At 45.1% G+C, this 12,329-nt stretch overlaps 1 non-coding gene across 1 annotated transcript; it reads right to left on the bottom strand.

Moving 5' to 3' along the window:
- Window positions 1-705: 705 nt before the first annotated feature.
- On the bottom strand, window positions 706-841 carry LOC118986951 (small nucleolar RNA SNORA2/SNORA34 family). The gene has a single exon (XR_005066485.1). It is a non-coding gene; the product is annotated as a small nucleolar RNA SNORA2/SNORA34 family (small nucleolar RNA).
- Window positions 842-12,329: the final 11,488 nt, after the last annotated feature.

The raw sequence follows: 12,329 nt of genomic DNA, 5'->3' as shown, positions 1-12,329 counted from the left end.
GGACAGCAAACTCTAGGGCTCTGAGAGGTATGGAAAGAGTTTTCCAGCTGTTCCTTAATGTGATGCAGGGCTTTCTGTTTTGCATTCTTGGGTGTTTGGTTGCTGTGGATTTTCCAGTGTTGCTTTTCTCATGAGGCCTATGCATCCGCTGGAGTGTATATATTTATGTGCACATGTTCTTGCTACACTGATGAAGGTGCCAGATATCAGTCAGGATGCAATGTTCACAGGTATTCCTTGGCTCAATAGGGAAGATGGAATTGCTGCACGTCACCCACCAAGGGCAGGAGATCAGCGTTTTGGTGAAAGACAAGTGAGATTTGCGCACCCTCTGTCTCTCCCCCTTTCTCTCCCCACCACCCCTACATGCATGCATACACATATACACATATATGCATGCACATGCTAGCACCCTCCCCCCTAGAAAAAAGGACTGACAAATTCATGAGATTACAGACTATGGTCCTAGCTTTGTAATTTACTAACTTTTGGAATTCTCTCTTATTTTTGGGGGGAGGGGAAGCTTCCCCATCTGAATTATGGAAAGGTTTAGACAAGGTGGTTTCTAAGGTCCTTGTGAGACTTAGAGACTATTTCTCCTTAAAATGATGAAGTGAGGAGGTGGCACACAGTGGGAATGATCAAGGAAAATATTTAGGCACACGTATGTGGTGGAGCTGTATATCTGTACTTTTTTCTTCTTCCAGATGTTTTTTCTAATGAATTGACCATTACATTTCCTAAGTTCTGAAATGGCCAACAGACCATAGAAAGACATTGCTTTAGGCTCCTGCTTGAAACCAGCAGCTTCAGCAAATTGCTGGCCTTGATTCAGGGCCAATATATCTGTATTTTAAAAGGTCCCCCAAATAATCTGATGCAACTGGCTGATGTGAAATCAGGCCATGCTGGGGTAAAATTTTCCTCTCTCCCTTTCTTCCTTTTTGAGCATGCCCCTGTTTGCCCAATCCCTCATCTTCAGCACAGTCTATGCACCTAGAAAACTCCCTGGGCCTATGATCCAATAGAGGGTCTGGGAAACAGTGATCAGGATTTCTCTCCCTCTTGGGAAAGCACCAACAAGATCATTCTTTTCTGTGTGCCTTCTCCCTAGATATCCATGTCTCCTAAACCTTTAAACCTAAACTTTCTTTCTCCAGTCTTCTCAAGCTCATGATGTGTCCAAAAGATGACTCACCTAGCTTCCCACAGATCCTGTAACTTAACGTCTAAAATGGAATGCATTATTCTTCCCATCAGCTCTCCACGTCCCAACTAGACCAACCCTTCGTCTCCTAAGCGGCACTACCATTACTCCAGAACTACTGCTTTAGTTTTCATCCACAATTGAGAGATTTCATGTCAAAGTCAGATTTCCCCCATTCCTAGGTGACATTTATTGACTGGAACCAAGCAGCAGCCACTGTTTGGGGAGGGGGGTTGTTTTTTGGGGGGGGCAAAATTCACATCTCAGTTGTCACAGTTCTTCACCTGACCCATTTCATTCGTGTATGCCATCTGCCTGGCCCCCGCAGGCATCTGGACTCACAACCATAGTTTAGTGGTATATTGTGAAACCTTAATCTCTCCTGCCACTATCACCCAAATCCATTCTTAAATTGAATCTATGGTGTGCTTGGACTTTTATTTTCCTGCTTTTAAACTATATATAACTTATCTTGTGCCTTGAGCAGCAGGTAAAGTCTATTCACTTTTTCATGACCAGGGAGGGTCACGCCACTTCTACTTCTTTGACCTTATTTTCATTTTCTCTCTATAGACATCCTACCAGCCACACCAACCTCTTTTTTCCCCCCACATCTCTAGGAAAACACTGTTCATTTTAACTATCACACGTTGTTCTCTTCTCTGAAGCTCTTCAGATTCTCCACCTATTGAACCCCTTCTCAGTTGTTAAGGCCAGCTCATGTGCCACTTTTGTGAAGTGTTCCTTGAGAACAGTAGCAGCTAGCTTGCCTTCTTCTGTACCACATTTGAGGTATCACATTAATCTCCCTACATTACAGCAACCACTTTATGCTTCTTTTTTTAATTTAAGATTTTATTTATTGCCCTGGCGGGCATGGCTCAGTGGATTGAGCACAGGCTGCAAACCAAAGGGTCGCAGGTTGGATTCCCAGTCAGGGCACAGGCCTGAGCTGCGGGCCAGGTTCCCAGTGGGTGATATTTCTCTCCTTCTCTTTCCCTCTCTCTAAAAACGAGTAAATAAAATCTTTAAGAAAATATCTTATTTATTTATTTATTTATTTATTTATAGAGAGAGAGGGGAAGGGAAGGAGAAAGAGTGGGAGAGAAACATTAATATGTGGTTGCCTCTCATGTGTCCCCTACTGGGGACCTGGCCTGCAACCCAGGCATGTGCCCTGACTGCAAATCAAACCAGTGACCATTTGCTTCACAGACCTGTGCTCAATCCACTGAGCTACACCAGCCAGGGCTGAACTGGCGACCCTTTGGTTTGCAGGCAAGCATTCAATCCACTGAGCTACATCAGCCAGAGCCACTTTATGTTTTGTTTTTCTCCCACTAAATTGGCATCTCTTTGTGGGCAGAGCCCTGCTTAATCCAATGCTCAAAAAATGTTTCATTGAGTATATCTCCTCCCTGGTTCCTCTGTGAAGCTGTCTTTTATCTTAACAATTACAAGGTGGGTGGTGGGGATGAGAAGATTAATGGTGGCCTTGGACATGTTCCTTTATTTCCGGGAAAGGCTGATATGTGGAAGAGGGAGGGGACGTGTTTGTCTCATTTCCTGAGAGCAGACCTCAGGGTAAGTGATACAGAGAACAATTTCAGCCTCATCTAATGAGCATTTGTGTACTGAGGCGAGCTGTCTAACAAAGGACCAGCAGTCAAGCTGACGTGAATAAAACCTTGTCTGTACCCCATGAGGGGCTGAATGATCGCTTGTCAGAGATGCTGTGGAGGGAACGCTGAATGCCGTATTGTGGAATGAGGGGTTGTGTCAATAGCTGTGGGGTGAGGTGAAGGAAGGGCATTGTTTGTGACACTGTTAAAAGTCGCATGAGATAACCTCCAAAATCCCTTCTGACTCTAGGTGCCTCCAGTTCTCAATTTCCTCACCTTTGCCCTCTCGGGATGTGTCAATAGCTGTGGGGTGAGGTGGAGGAAGGACACTGTTTGAAGACAGGGTTAGAGGCTGCATGAGTTAACCTCCAAAAACCCTTCTGACTCAACAGGGCTCTAGGTCTCAAATCTCCACCTTTGTCCTGAGTAGTCAAATTCCTGTCCCTCCCCAGCTCATAGTTGCTATGAGAACAGATAGCTACAAAATTTCTTAGACTCAATTGGATGATATTTGCCAATTAGTTGGTTAATTACCTTTGGTAAATATTAAGTATTATTCAAATGTGATATTTCCTCAGTTATACTGTCAGTTTTCTGTGGGCAAAAGCCACAACTTAAAAAATTTCATTTGAATCATCGTGCTCATACATTCAAAATACTTGTTGGGCACCCACTATGTTGTTTGTATGACAGACGCAGAAGTCCCTGCTCCCCCAGAGTTTTCAAATCAGGCGTCTGCTGAGACCCACAGTGCTCAGCATGAGGTATGGCCGCACGGAACTGCTGGGGTGCATGGCTGGGTATTGCATTGATCTCTGGCTCCAGATCCCACGTATTGCCTTGTGCGTGATGCATGTTTAACGAGCCTGCTGAATAAAGGAACCTTACAGAGCCAATGCACGTCACGCTGTAGGAACTAAGATTAACTAGTAGTGAAACTAATATGAATTGTGGAATTTGGGGGAACCAATAGTATTTGATGTTAGTACGTGCAACAGCATAAATTATGTCTGACTACAGTGTGGACGTGTGTTAATGATTAAGAACTTTTTTTTTTGCACAGATCTGACAGAAAACTCAAGGCCACTGCTGTGTTTTCTCTTATGTGAGTTACCAGTTTCCTTGCAATTCAACCTTGAGAGTTCATCTGCTGAACAAACACGTTGCTCATACACTCTGAAAGTCCATTTCTGTTGACACTCAGTTGAGGATGCTTCACTCAACATGCGAGCCCAGTGTGGAGAGACTACATAAGTCAGGAGATTAAGAGCATGGCCGAGCTGCCCACACTGCTCGACAACTTCCTAGGTGTGCGACATTGAACAAGTCACTGAACCTCTCTGTGTCAGTTTCCTTATGGGCACAGGGAGATGTTGATGACAATGACAGCACCTACTTCCTGGGTTATTATGAGGATTGAATGAGTTCATGTATGTGGAGTACTTAGCACAGTGCCTGGCACAGAATAAGTTCCAGGTAAGTCAGTTTGTTTGTTTGTTTATTTTTAAAGGTTTTATTTATTTATTTATTTATTTTTAGAGAGAAGGGGAGGAGAAAGAGAAGGAGAGAAACATCAAGGCGTGGTTGCCTCTCGTGTGCCCCATACCAAGGACCTGGCCCACAACTCAGGCCTGTGCCCTGTCTGGGAATCAAACCAGTGACCATTTGGTCCACAGGCCAAAGCTCAATCCACTGAGCCGCACCAGGCAGGGCTATTTATTTATTTGTTGTCATTGTTGTTATGTATGATTGCTATAGATGTGTCACCTGTTGCAGGTCCACAGATAGGTTGGTTGTCATTATCACTCCAGGAGGAAGGGAACAGTAAAACGGCTCCTGGAAAATGCCAGCTCCTAACACAAGTAGGAACCAGATACCCACCAAGTTGATGGGATGAAATTTATTGCAGATCCTTTCCAGGTTCCAGTCCTTGTGCTACCTTCCTTCTCTCTTTCATCCTTCCTAATGTTGTCACTCCTGTGCACTTAGATTCGGAGTTTGGCAAGAATAGTTTGGCCAGGGAATTCCATGGCTTGAAGCACCTGCCTGAAAGGAATAACTGGTGGGGATGAGTGGGAGGTTACTAGATAGGCCTCTGCTCTGTCTTAAGGGCACAGTATCCCCTGGGCTTAATCTAGGCCAGGGGGAAGTGTGGGTCTGGGCTGCAGTCTGGGCCAGGCACCTTAGGCTTACTGAACAACAGTGTTTCATGGGGTTTCCACTCAGAAGTGCTAAGGTAAACCATTCCAAGCTGAGTTACCAAGTGAGAGCATGTCAAAGGAGAAAAAAGAAGCAAATAGCTTGAGGTCTGAGAAGAGCAGTGGAAGTTAGTTTTAGAGAAGGTGATTGGAATGGAAAGCATTCTTAGTCCCTAGAGCCCAAGCAGGGGCGCACCCCCAATGCTACAAGGTGTAACCTGGCTAGGAAACTTCCAGTTTCTCTACATGCCTCTGAGTATCAATATTATGTGCCTGAGAGTGCTATAAAATAATAAAGATCTCTGGAAAAGATCATTATGAAGTATTTATCTCTCACTAGGAATTCGTTTATCAAATCATAGAGCTAGGCAACAAAGCCGTGTGTAGAAGGAATGCAGGCTAGGCTGGATTTGAAGAGGCATGGAGAACAGACAAGGGTGCTGGTAGCACATAAGGTTTTCCCAAGAAGCCAGACCTGTGTGGGATTCCACAGCGATATGGGTTTTTTGGACCCTGGAGTGGTTGCAGGGGGGGATGCCATGATGAGGGCAGAGGTCACAGAAAAAGGATGTTAGACAGCATTGAATATCAGTAACAAAAATAGCTAAGACTCCCTGACTGCTCCACCATGTCCTCACTTCTATGAAGTATTCTTTGTCTTTCCATTTTATGGATGAAAATTGAGGCTTAGGAAGGCAAAGCAACTTGCCCAAGGACATAATAGCTAGTGAGCCATGGAGTCTAGTTTGGAACCCCAAACTGAATGACTTCAGGGCCCAAGCTCGTCACCCCTGTTGTATGACCTGCTCCCTCCTCTGAAATTCTATCTCATCTTTGCATGCACCTGTGAGAGTCCACCTGCTCTTTGAAGAAATCTAGCCAGCTCCACCTTGGGTACCCTTTTCTTATTTCTTCTGTCAGTTCTGTAACATTCCTAGGCTGGTTTTTCTAGTACTTCTAGTGGTAACAAGCTGCTGTCTTGTTTTTTTGATGTGTTGTTAATGCATTATGTGTTTGTGTGTGAGAGTGGGGGGTTGTGAGAAACAGAGACAGAGCCTGAAAAACGAAGCAAACCAGGGGAACCTTGAGGACGAGAAGCTGCGTGTTTGCCCCCTGCCTGTAATACAGCTCCATCTCAGCTGGGCACTGAGTGCTAACCCATAAATGAAACCCTACTCTTTTAGACAAGATGGTCAAGGAAGGCGTCTCTGAGGAGGGAATATGTGCACAGCAGCTCAGCTGCAAGAATGAGCCATGTGCATGGTCTTATGCAAAAATGTTGCTCCCAGTAGACAAGTATAAGAATGTCTACTTCGGCTGAAAAGTCACCTTTTCCCTAGATGCTATCCCCAGGCTTAGAGCTTTCGAACTCCTCGAGTTTGGTGGAGCTTATGCAGAGGCCCCACAGGATCTCCATGCCCACTTCATCCAGGGCAGGTGTGTTCTGGATTGCTTTATGTGTTTATTCTCTGAGTCTGGCTACACTTGCCTGGGCCTATACCAGCTGTCTATTCACTCAGACCCTCACTATATCTTTAGACCATTCTTCCCCCTGCTTCCACTCCACATTCTAGAGCCCGTGCCTCAAATACCCATCCTCAAGAAACAGCCTGACCTCATCCTTACCTTGCTAAAAACACAATTCCATACTTTCTCCCCTCTCATCAGGGTAAAAGCCATTGGGGCTTATGAGGCCCATTCTGGTCTGACCTATATCACTCTAGCCTGGGCCTGGCTCACCAGCCATACTGACTAAGCTATAATTTTCCGAATGGTCCATATCTTTTAGGGCTTCTGCACACTTTTTCAGCCCTGTGCGCTAAAACCAGCCATTGTTCTTTGCCCTTTAAGACCCAGCTGCAGCCCTGGCTGGTGTGGCTCAGTGCATTGAGTGCTGGCCTATGAACCAAAGGGTCACCGGTTCAATTCTCAGTCAGGGCACACACCGGGCTGTGGGCCAGGTCCCCAGTAGGGGACGCGTGAGAGTCAACCACACATTGATATTTCTCTCCCTCTCTTTCTCCCTCTCTTGAAATAAATAAAATCTTTCCAAAAAAGACCCAGCTGCACTCTTGTCTTCTTTGTTAGGCATTCATCAACCCTAGCACTACCTGGAAATCTTGGTCTCTCACTTATCTTGCCATGATCATACCTTGCAAAAATGTACATTAGGATACTTTTCGCCCTGAATTATAATTTATTTATTGATTACTCTATCTTTCTTCTTCTTCAGTACATGGAACTCTGGAAGTCTAGGGGACTTGCCTTATGCACTTTGAATCCCCAAAGCCTAAAAAGTGCCTGGAACCTTGTGGGTTTGCAACTATAAGAGCCAACATTTACTTACAAGTGCTTATTCTATGTCAGGCACCATTCCAAATGCTTTAAACAGACTGACATGTTTACTTTTCCAATCAGCCATATGAGGTAAATACTATTAGCTCTAATTTCCAGATGAGAAAATCAAGGCGCAAAGAGATTAAGTAACTGGCCTAAGATCACACAGCCAGAAAGTAAGAAAGCTAGGAATCAAACCCAGGAAGTTCGGCTCCAAAATTAGTTTTTTGTTTTTTGGGGTTTTTTTAAAGATTTTATTTATTTATCTTTATTTATTTATTTAAATGTTGGCTCTTATAGTTGCAAACTCACATGGTTCCAGGCACTTTTTAATCTTTAGAGGGGGAAGGGAAGGAGAGAGGGAGAGAAATATCAATGTATGGTTGCCTCTCATGCATTCTCTGCTGGGAACCGGCCAAAGTTAGTTTTTAACCCATGACCTATCCTAGATAAGCAGCAGATGGGCATACAGGTAGATAGAATGATGTACACAGATGGGGAGATAAACAAAAGGAGGATTAGTGGACAGGTAAATGGGTGGATAGACAGTCTCCAAAGAGATAGTTGAGGTAACCAACCGAGGCTTAGAAAAGATAAATAAACTGTTCATGCCACATGGTTTAATATAGATTCTGCCTGGAATCCCTACTTAGATCTTACTGCTATTGACAGAGGTCCTCGACATTTTTATGATGAGTAAAAAAAAATGTTTTTAATAATCCTATGATGTTCCCTTCATGGAAGAGCTGGAGGCAAGCCCTAGATCAGGGGTGTCAAACTCATTTTCATAGGGGTCCACATCAGCCTTGTGGTTTCCTCCAAAGGGCTGAATGTAATGTTAGGACTGTGTAAATGTAACTACTCCTTAACTGTTAAGCAAGAGCTCAGTGCTGCTGCCCAGTAGAAACAAGGTGCCGGGCAGATAAAACAAGGTGGAGGGGCCCATGGGCCTTATGTTTGCCGCCTGTGCCCTAGATCCCCAAAGTATTGATAAAGGGTACAGTCTGTGGTTGCAGCAAGCAGCTGGGGAGATTTGTAGAATCTTGAGGTGCGTTTTGTTAGACCAAACACCTTTGTCGAGGTTGGGGAGAACCAACCAAGAAACATGGAGGAGTAGCAAGTTTATATAGAACCCTTTCCACCCTCCTCCTCCTCAGAGAATAACGCCCTATTTATTGAAGATGAGTTGTATGGGAAAGAGGTCACTGTCCAGGCATCAATTTAAAAAAATGCCTTAAGGAGAACTAAAATAAAAATTCTAGGATGAGAATGATGCAAGCCTTTTTGATGAAGGAAGCCGATGGTGGGGTGGAAACAATGCCATGCCGAGTGACAAGCTGTCTAGGAATCCAGCTGTGGCTTGGCCATTTAAAGAGCATGTGACACGGGGGCAATCATTTCCCAACTCTAGGCTTCAGTTTCCCTGTCTATACAATGTGAGGAGCCAATCCTCATTTCTGTATGGAGATTTTCAGCCCTGACATGCAGTGGCTTGGCTAACAGGACAAAAGAAGTAACCAACCTGTCACCAGGTGACTCAGATCCTCCTGTTTAGAATTAGGCCAGCCCTTCTGCTCCTGTCAGCCATACAGATATTCTATGAAGGTCCCCATTCCTCCAGGAAGAGGTAAGGATAGAATGGGGGTTTCCATGGACACGGTGGAGGAAGGTGGCATCTAAAAGACTTGATGTTAGGGATCTGCCTTCAGGTAGAAACTAAAGATGGCCTTTGTACTCCAAACCTGTAGAAAGAGAGCAACGTGAACCTGCCTTGTAATTTTCTCATAGCTGCTCTGCAAATCCAAGTACCTTTAGCCGCATCCTTGAGTCAGTTGGTAAGTCAACAAACATTTATGAAGTATGAGTACTTTCTATGTGCCATACCCTGGGCTAGATGCTGATCACGTCCTCTCCCCCACACAGAGGCACATCCAATATTTGTAAAAAGCTCACAGCCTGTGAGGTAAATAAGACATAGGCACAAGGAATGAGAATACAAGACAGGAAGCCACAGCATGGAAATTCAGTAGAGAAAGAAGTCTGCATTGGAAGGATTGGGTAGCTCTCAAATGGTGGAGGCACTTGCATCTTGAGTTCCTGTAATGTAAATGATTAAGATGTAATCGTAATGATTAAGCTCTCAGAACTTGGCTTCTGCCAAACTTGGGGTCCAAAGCTGGCACATACACTCCTTAGCTATGTGCCCTTAGACAAGTGGTTCAACCATGTGAAACCTCAGTTCCCTCATCTATAAAATGGGGATATCCCAACATACCCTGCAGGGTGAATGTGAGGATAAAATGAGAAACTGTGGGCAGGCATTTAGCACAGAGTAAGAACTTACACTGCATCAGTATTGCCTGTTATAGTTTGCACCATTGTATCATCACTTTCATTTTTCTCTCCCAACCATCTGCCTCAAATGGAGGGCCTGTTAGAGCAGGGTATGGTGTTCCCCCTGAGGCTGGGAGACTTATTCTGATTTACCCAGGTGGGGTAAATGGGTGAGGATTTGTCCTTCCAAACATCCTCTCTTCTTTCCAGATCCTTGGGGACATGACCAGCCCTGGGAAGGGTCCGACTTGTGTCAAAAGGAATCTTTTGCTGTCAGACATGGATCTCAGTCATTGACCTTAGGCCTGATTTATTTTCTGACCTCAGGTGTCCCTTGTCTATGCCTCAGTTTCTCTATCTATAACATGAGCATATTTCTAAGGGCAGTTTTAGTGACAAAATCTGAGTATTTGCTGTTCAGTCTGGGAGCTGTTAAAAAATACCTCCAGCTAACATGTAGCAAACAGTATCTTCTCCTAAGAGCTTCCTAAAGTCAGAAGGAAAAAACCAACAAAGGTTAACTGGTGCACTTATTTGACTTGGGACAGAATTAAATCCAGGACTGACCTTATGTCCAGCAAACGGAACCTAATCAGCACAGTAAATATGGTTGTTTCTGACATGTACACAGCACTTTATGTTTTTCAGACAGTTGGATATGTGAATGTTCCCTGCCCCGCCCTTGCTTCCTGGTCCTAGTAAGGAGAAACTGCCCTCAGGTGGCCAGAGCCCTGGCCATTGGAGGAGGCACCCGTTGCCCATGAAGACCTGGTGATTTTAGGTAAGTGGAGTTGAATCATTTTCAGTCTGAAAATCTCTGAATCCCCTATCCCACTGTCTTCGACAGGGTGCCCCCAGAAAATCTCTCCTGGGTGGAAAATCCTTGTCTATTTTCCTCCTGGTTCCATGGTCCTGGTTTCGCAGCCTCAAGTGGATGCATGTGTGTACATATGTGCATGAGGCTGCAGTGGCTGGTTTGGGCTCCATCAGCAAGACTGCGTGTTTGCCCCCTTTCCCTATTTTATTCCCGTGGGCGCTGGGTACAAACTCTCATGGTCCTGAGCTCCGTGCTAGCACTGGAATCCCCTTCTACAAAATGGTAACAGGGGCGGCAAGCGGCAAAGCCTTCCTGCCCGTGTGCCAGCCTGCAATTTAGGTTCGTAATAGTAAGTCACTCAGCGTGAACCATTTATTCCCCCATCCCTATTAGGACCTAGGGCTCTCCCGTTCGGGGCTCTACTACTGTTTTTTTCAAACCTAAGTTCATGGAACAAATCAAACTCAGGAGCTGACTGGAATGAAATTCAAATTGGTCTCTAAACCAGCTGGTAAAATCATCAGGTGTATGGTTTCTCCAACTACAGGTTTTTCCTACATTCGCTCTTGAGATGTAATAAATGCCTTTGGCAGTCCATGACTTCATCCTACTTAGAACCACACCTCTTCTGAGGGGCAGTCTCTGCCTCGTCCCAGCCCAGTCCTGCAGACGGAGAAAATCTGGCCTGAGAAGATCACACGGAGTTTCTCAGGAGTCCATTCTGTGAGTAGGGACTCCCGAGGAAAGAAACCTTCACTTTTCTGAGTACCCATGTAAACTGAACACTCTGATGGGCTACGTTATAGTTTATATTCACCAAGAATCCGAGTATGATTGCCCTTGGTTTACAGATGAAAGTGGAGCTTAGAGTAATTAGGTAAATTCCTTGCAGGTCACTCAACAGAAGTGGATGAGCTTAGATTCTCACTGAGAGCTAGCTGTCTGAAGTCCAGGCCTACCAGTAACCTTGCAAAACACCACAAATAACCCTCGATTCATGTAGTAGGATCCAGAATCTTGTAGCTTGGTGCACTACTGTGCTTAGGGAGGGTTCTAGTCAGAATCAGGAATGGGTTGGGGGGATAAACTGGAGGGAGGTCTTTCTTTCCAGTCCAGGGGCATCTCAACTCACCACCTGAAAGACATAGGAAGCATTGCCCCAGAATGCCGAATCTATCTGTAGCAATACCCCTTTAAAAGTTGTATGCCCTTCTCAACTTCTCTTCTTTCCTTTGCATCCCTCACATGGCTCTCAGGAAAAGCTCAGCTAACAGTCTTTCACATTCCAGAAGAGGTTTAACACTGGCCTGGACCCACTGAGACTCTCTGCTTTTCAGCATGGGGAAACAGGCCCAGAGCGATAATGATCTTCTTTATTGAGATTTATGTTCAGCTGGAATCTGGTCTGAGGGAAAAAATAAAACAGGATACCAGGCCTGGAGAGGGATTCCAAAGTGACAGCTCCTTTCCCCTGTGCCTTTCAGAGCTTTTATTTTGTAAAGGGAGGAAGGCGCTGGGGGTGGAGCCTTGCCAGCTAGTGTATGGGGCTGAGTTCCTAATTAAACCCAGAGGTGCTAAGGTTTTATGTTTCACAGAATTTGGGAAGAGGCAGAAGGCTTTTTATCAGTAATTGGCTCATTTGAGTGCCAGAGGTGTCTGTAGCAAGAAAGGGGCCTGCTCTGTCCTGGAGTGAGTGATGAAGCTAGGGCCTTCTAAAAAGAAACCAGACTCTTGCCCTGGCTGGTGTGGCTCAGGGGATTGATTGCCAGCCTACGAACCAAAGGGTCACGGGTTGGATTCCCAGTCAGGGCACA

This window comes from Sturnira hondurensis, unplaced genomic scaffold (genome assembly GCF_014824575.4).
Source record: "Sturnira hondurensis isolate 20B ecotype Veracruz unplaced genomic scaffold, ASM1482457v3 Scaffold0004711, whole genome shotgun sequence".
Classification (NCBI taxonomy): Eukaryota; Metazoa; Chordata; class Mammalia; order Chiroptera; family Phyllostomidae; genus Sturnira; species Sturnira hondurensis.
The sequence above is the reverse complement of the archived record's forward strand: the minus strand, read 5'-3'. Positions and strand labels throughout refer to the sequence as shown.